We start from the raw sequence: 6,103 nt of genomic DNA on the forward strand, positions 1-6,103 counted from the left end.
AAACTCACACCAAAAAATATGATTTGCTCTAAAGTGATTTCAACCTTATTTCAAGCAAGTTTAGAAGCTATTGGAGTGGCGAGTAGCAACAGATTAATCTTTATTACACGTTTATATTAGGGAGACAGTAGTGTCTTCTCTCCCTCCATCCTGGGGAAGAGAATTATCCTGTCTCCCAGAGAGCAGGACCTCAGCTCCCATGTCATCTCAAGCACACGGCGGTTAACTATCTTAGCTCTCATAAAGCCCTCTCCCAAAAGCCCATTACTTTATAAGACCCAAAGATCTATGGACCTGTGAAAAATGAACTGTCAGCTTTCATGATTCTGTTAAGGTTACAGGCGCTCCTTGAGACTGCTGTTTTTCGGAGTGCCCTTTTGCAGTTTCAGTGATAAAAATCTCAGGGAAAAGGAATCTTAAAGTTGAGCTCAGAGCACAGCACTGGGCCAGCCAGTGTAGAGTAGTATGTAGTAGGATAAGTGAACTACGCACTTTAGTCCAGAACTCAACTAGCCATATCTGGAGGATTCCATCATTGAATATGTCTCTCACTCGCCTCTAATTTTAAATGACAACATAAATATTAAATATTGCATTTCTTGAATATACTGTAATATTCATTAAATGTCACACACATATGTTATCCGAGGCGTGTTATCGAGCAACCTGAATTCATTTATTTTTAGGTTGATACCATTGCTCATATTCTACAAATATCGACTGGCAAGACAGATATTTTATTTTGTTAGATAAACAATTCCTTTGCAAAGTGATTTAGTATTTACAGAAATAAATTGGCCTATTTTCATTAAGATTCGACATGCCGCAAAATACTCAATATATTTACCTGATAAATAGTTTTATGATATGTTTTTGTCTTACTTTTTAGAAAATAATTGATTCAAAGGCCATATTCAAATGAAATGAATAACAGCACTCTTCAGTCAATTGCTTTTCTACTTATATGATTAATGTTGTCGTCATACTAATTTAGCAGTCAGGTACACCAGTGTATTGTGAATATGTGACCCATCATAAAGAAATGACACAATTGTTCATGATTAGTCGACCTTTACTGTCATGGAAACTATGTCTGCCATCATTGAACCTGTTGCATATTTTATCATCTTAGAGGGTCATTCACAGTGATGAAAATGAGTGGCATTTTTACTTTGTAAATGCTTTTGTGTTGGAATGTCCTCCTTTAATCAAAAGGTATTTGAAAGCTACCCTTGTGACGTAGTCGCTTTTCAACAGAACCGAGAATGACCTTTTTAGATAAGGCTTTGTCAATGTAACAAAAGGCTTTCTGATGTGGTATGTTATTGTCCCCTTGCTCGAGTCAGTCTCATTGCAATAGGACCTAGCTGTTGACTATGTATACAGCTCAGCAGCATTGATACTCTTTTACAATCTCCTGACCCTGTTAAAGTTTTTGGATGACACCAAGAGATAACCCATGAAACATAAGAGATGAATATACACTAAGTGTACAAAACATTAAGGACACCTTCCTAGTATTGAGTTGCACCCCCCCTTTTGCCCTCAGAGCAGCCTCAATTTGTCAGGGCATGGACTCTACAAGGTGTCGAAGCGTTCCACAGGGATGCTGGCCCATGTTGACCCACAGTTGTGTCAAGTTGGCTGGATGTCCTTTGGTTGGTGTGCCATTCTTGATACACACGGGAAACTGTTGAGTGTGAAAAACCCAGCAGTATTGCAGTTTTTAACACAAACCGGTGCGCCTGGCCCCTACTACCATACCCCGTTCAAAGGCACTTAAATATTTTGTCTTGCCCATTCACCCTCTGAATGGCACCCATACACAATCCATGTCTCAATTGTCTCAAGGCTTAAAAATCTCCTCCCCTTCATCTACACTGATTTGAAGTGGATTTCACAAGTTACATCAATAAGGGATCATAGCTTTCACCTGGATTCACATGGTCAGTCTATGTCATGGAAAGAGCAGGTGTTCATTATGTTTTGTACACGCAGTGTATGACATCAGTGCTCATAATCGGGTTGTGTGTGTGTGTGTGTGTGGCAGTGTTCAAGTTCCGTAGCCCCGACAGGGAGGCTGGAGGCTGAGTGGCCAAGCAGCATGTCAGCGTGTCAGAGCCCATGTAGCTGGAGCCCCTCTTGACCCCGTAACACACACCTCTGTTACACCCCTGCTAAATATTCACCATGCGCCCTCCTCTCCTCTCCTCTCAGGGCAGCAGGGCTGAGTTTCTAGTGTTACACACACTCACCTTTACCAGCCACAGCAACACTGTACAAGGAGAGGATGCACAGGCTGCTAACCTCACTAGGCTACACCGGTCCATAAGGCCCTGAGAACCGCCCAAGGAAACCCCTCTACCAGGGGTAGAGAAACAGATAGTCACTGGACCAGTCCTAACCCACCTCCCTCTGTATGTCCTGTGAGTGTTCCACAGGCAGGTTATTCTCGGTTAAGGTGCACTCACCCTCTGTTTCTTGGCTAGCTAAGCACAGCTGGATGGAAGTGTGCCAAGCCTGACCCCGCCTCCTTCTCTCTCCACCCCTCACAACGCTCAGTCTCCTGGCAACATCTGCTCAGAGACCTCACAAGTTTAGTTTACAAAGGTGACAGAAATACAGTAAACAGTCATTCAAAAACCTTCAGGAAACATTCTCCAAACTTCACAATGTGTTTCCTGTAATCAAGCACAGATGATAGCAGTGCTGTTGGATATGGAAGTCATGGTAGATGCATATTGTATAACAGTAGATACTCTCAATGCATGAATATGTATAGTGCATGGATAATAGTCACAGCTACCTACCCCATATAAAATAGCAGAAAGTCTTCCTAAATATAGCCCACTATCCCCTCCCTTCATCCACTGATCTCCTTATGGATGGGTCTTCCATGGGGAATTGCAAGGAACATATTCTCCACAGTTATTTGGGGTGGGGGTGGCAAGCCGTCCTGAAAATTCAATTCAGAACTGGCAAAATGTGATTATCTGAAGTGGGTTTGCATTAGGTTTGTATGCAAATAGAGCATAAATCATTAATATCGAAATTCTCGCCTGAATTTGGGCTGTTGAGCACATGGGCTGGGCTCGACGGAGAGCTGAGCGTCGTAAGTGGCTCTCTCTTCATTAGCATGCCCAGAGCTAGGGGAGGGTCCTTCACACACACGCACGCACACACACACACACACACACATTTCTCTAAATATATTAATGGGAAATCAAGAGTGATCATTCCATTCTCTCTGATATCTCATTCAAGAAAGGTTGGTATAGTGTGTAGTACAGAGTGTAATGTTAAGAGTGCTATTGGTCCACTGTCTTGTTGAGGTCAGCCAATGTGGATGTGTTTCACACAGTCAATACCCACCTGTGATAGAGGCCTTTCTATAGTCATACATTATTAGGCCTGTACTGTTGTATTACTTAAACAGTATAACATTTAGCATTTATACAACAGACTATACATTGTTACAGTGTGCACCTTTCTTTAACACTCACATGGTCTCTCATTGGTTGAGATTGGCAGTCTGAAGAGGCAGCATTGATGAAAGCGTAGGTTAGGATAGGGCTTGGGTGGGCACGCTTAGGTGTTGCTGGAAAAATAGCATAACTCAAAGTGAAGCACCTCTCACAGGAGAAGGAGAGAGATAGAGACAGAGTGATATATAGAGATTGAAAGCTATGCTCACATCAATTATACGTGTATCTCTGGCTTTCTGTTCACAAGGACACTCTGCTTGTGCCCTGTAGTGTCTGGGCTGCTATCATTGTGGTTGTTTGTTTGTTGTTGATGATTGTTAGATAAATGGTTATCTTGATTTGCCTGCTTTAGAAAAGTGAAAAATTGCTAGTTTGGCTGCTTCGAGAGCTTGAACAAGTATGAACCAACAACTCAGTGTCACAGTAACGGGAAATAGAAATCTTCCGCTACAACAACCCGTCTTTTGATTTTCCTCTATCCTTATCTATTGCTAAGCTTTAGGGAGAGACTGGCTCAGAGTATTTAACAGACAGTGTCATAAAGGGTCACAACAGGGTCACAACAGGGTCATTCAGTGCTGCTATGCCACCCATATTATGATGTCCCTTGGTGCCAGGTCACCTGTCACTACCTCAAATTCTGATGTTTACTGCTAAGAGTGTACAGTAACTTACTGCTAAGAGTGCAGTCCAATCAGAATCCTTAGCCTCAGCACCCTCACCCTACTTTTGCCACTTAACCCAGACATTCCAGGGGCATGGAGGGCACTGGTGTTTTCAGCTCGGTGACAAGGTCAGGGAGAGCAGAGGCACTAGGGTTAAACAGGGTTAGTCTATCAGTGTTAATGTTATAGCACTTGACGTGGAGAAGCAGGGCTGGCACACATGACGATCCAAGTTAAATGTAGCTACCAACGTTAGAATGGTAAGGCGCTGGTGGTATGTCGACTGTCGAGCATCTTTGGGAGAAAAGCAGACCGATGATGGGTATACGGGTGCAGGGAAGGAGGGGTGGGGGTGATGGGGGGGGGTTGTATGTCTCCCCCTCGTGATAATAGTTCATAAGGGCATAACACCCCCTGGTGGAATTGCAGAGGAAAAAGAGGGAGTGAAGGGGGAGACAGAGTGGAAAGAATGAACGAGGGATATTGAGACGGATCATTGTCTATTTAAATACTTCTGGAGAGAAGATGTGTGAATCCACCACTTGGTCATTTGGGCTGATCAATTTACAACGCCCCTCAAATGCAGGCGCAGTGTGTTCACGAAGCACAGTGCACAAGTGTCTCATGCCAAGCTCGCACTGCGGGAAGTTCAGGAGGAGGAGGAGGAGTAGGAGGAGGAGGGAAAGAGAGAGCAAAAGAAGAAGAAGAAGTAGAAGCGAACACAGACACAGATTGACTGTGTCAGGAACACAAACTATGTAAAAAACATAAATGTATTCAAGCCTTCTCTGATATTTTTAGCCCTGAGTACAGCCTCCTCTGACAGCGTCGGTCTGCTAGCCTATGCTCGCGGGAGATTTTTGGGTTTCTTGTGGGGGGGTTGTGGGGTTGTAGGGTTGGTTGACTACTTAGTTGTAGCAGTGTTCATGTCACTGGTGGCCAATTACCTCTGTCAAGAGGCAGAGATTTGAAGGCGGCCCTCCCTGTGTGGGACTTGAACCCGCAATCGTAGAGGTTAGGCACAGGGTTGTGGTACTTCTGGGCCTGTCAGCCCCCCTCCACTACTGAGCAGAGCCTGTTTCAAGCTCAGACCAGAGTAATAAAAGGATCATATGTGTGGGTCCCTCCGAACAGGTTCTTTAAAGTTATTATGATAATTAAAAACATATGGTGCCTTTCCTAGACTGGGGGATGTCACAGATGTACAGGATCATAGCTAGCATTACATATCCTTTATTTTCTCTGTAGAGAGGAAAGCAGGGCTTTGCAGTTCAAACACTTCCTCTCAATCTGCGACTCATACAGTCTCTCTCTCTCTCTCTCTCTCTCTCTCTCTCTCTCTCTCTCTCTCTCTCTCTCTCTCTCTCTCTCTCTCGCTCTCTCTCTCAATTTCTCTCGATTTCTCTTTCTATCTATTTCTCTCTCTTTTTAGTTCTCTCTCTCGTTTTCTATTGTTTCACACAAACACACACACATACGTAATCATACATTAAGATACAGTAGTGAAATACAGTCTCTGAAACGCACACACAAACACACAAACACACACAGATTAAAGCCTGTGTTCTTTATGGCTTTTTCAATTTGCTGCTCAGTAATTACCAAAGCCACCTAATTCATGGACCCATGGACTATTATAGGAAAACAGAGTGAGTGACAGTGATACCAGCATTCCCAGTCAGAGTCGAAAGATATTTATATATTTTAGTTTTTTTATTTTCTCCCTTACTGTGTAACCCTCTTAATACACTATGATAGGATGAAACCTGGTAATTGCCAATAATACTGTCCTCATCAGGTGGCTAATTATCATTAATTTGGTATTTGTTAGTCTGTTAGTGTACAAACACAGCCACACAGCTCTGACAAGTAGGGAGTGCTGGGTTAGCTTGATGCACTAAGACACCTGTGTGTGTGCTAACAACCATGAGAGGCTGTCTCACACTGGTGATG

Source organism: Coregonus lavaretus (assembly GCF_964263955.1).
Source record: "Coregonus lavaretus genome assembly, contig: HAP1_SCAFFOLD_3573, whole genome shotgun sequence".
NCBI lineage: Eukaryota > Metazoa > Chordata > Actinopteri > Salmoniformes > Salmonidae > Coregonus > Coregonus lavaretus.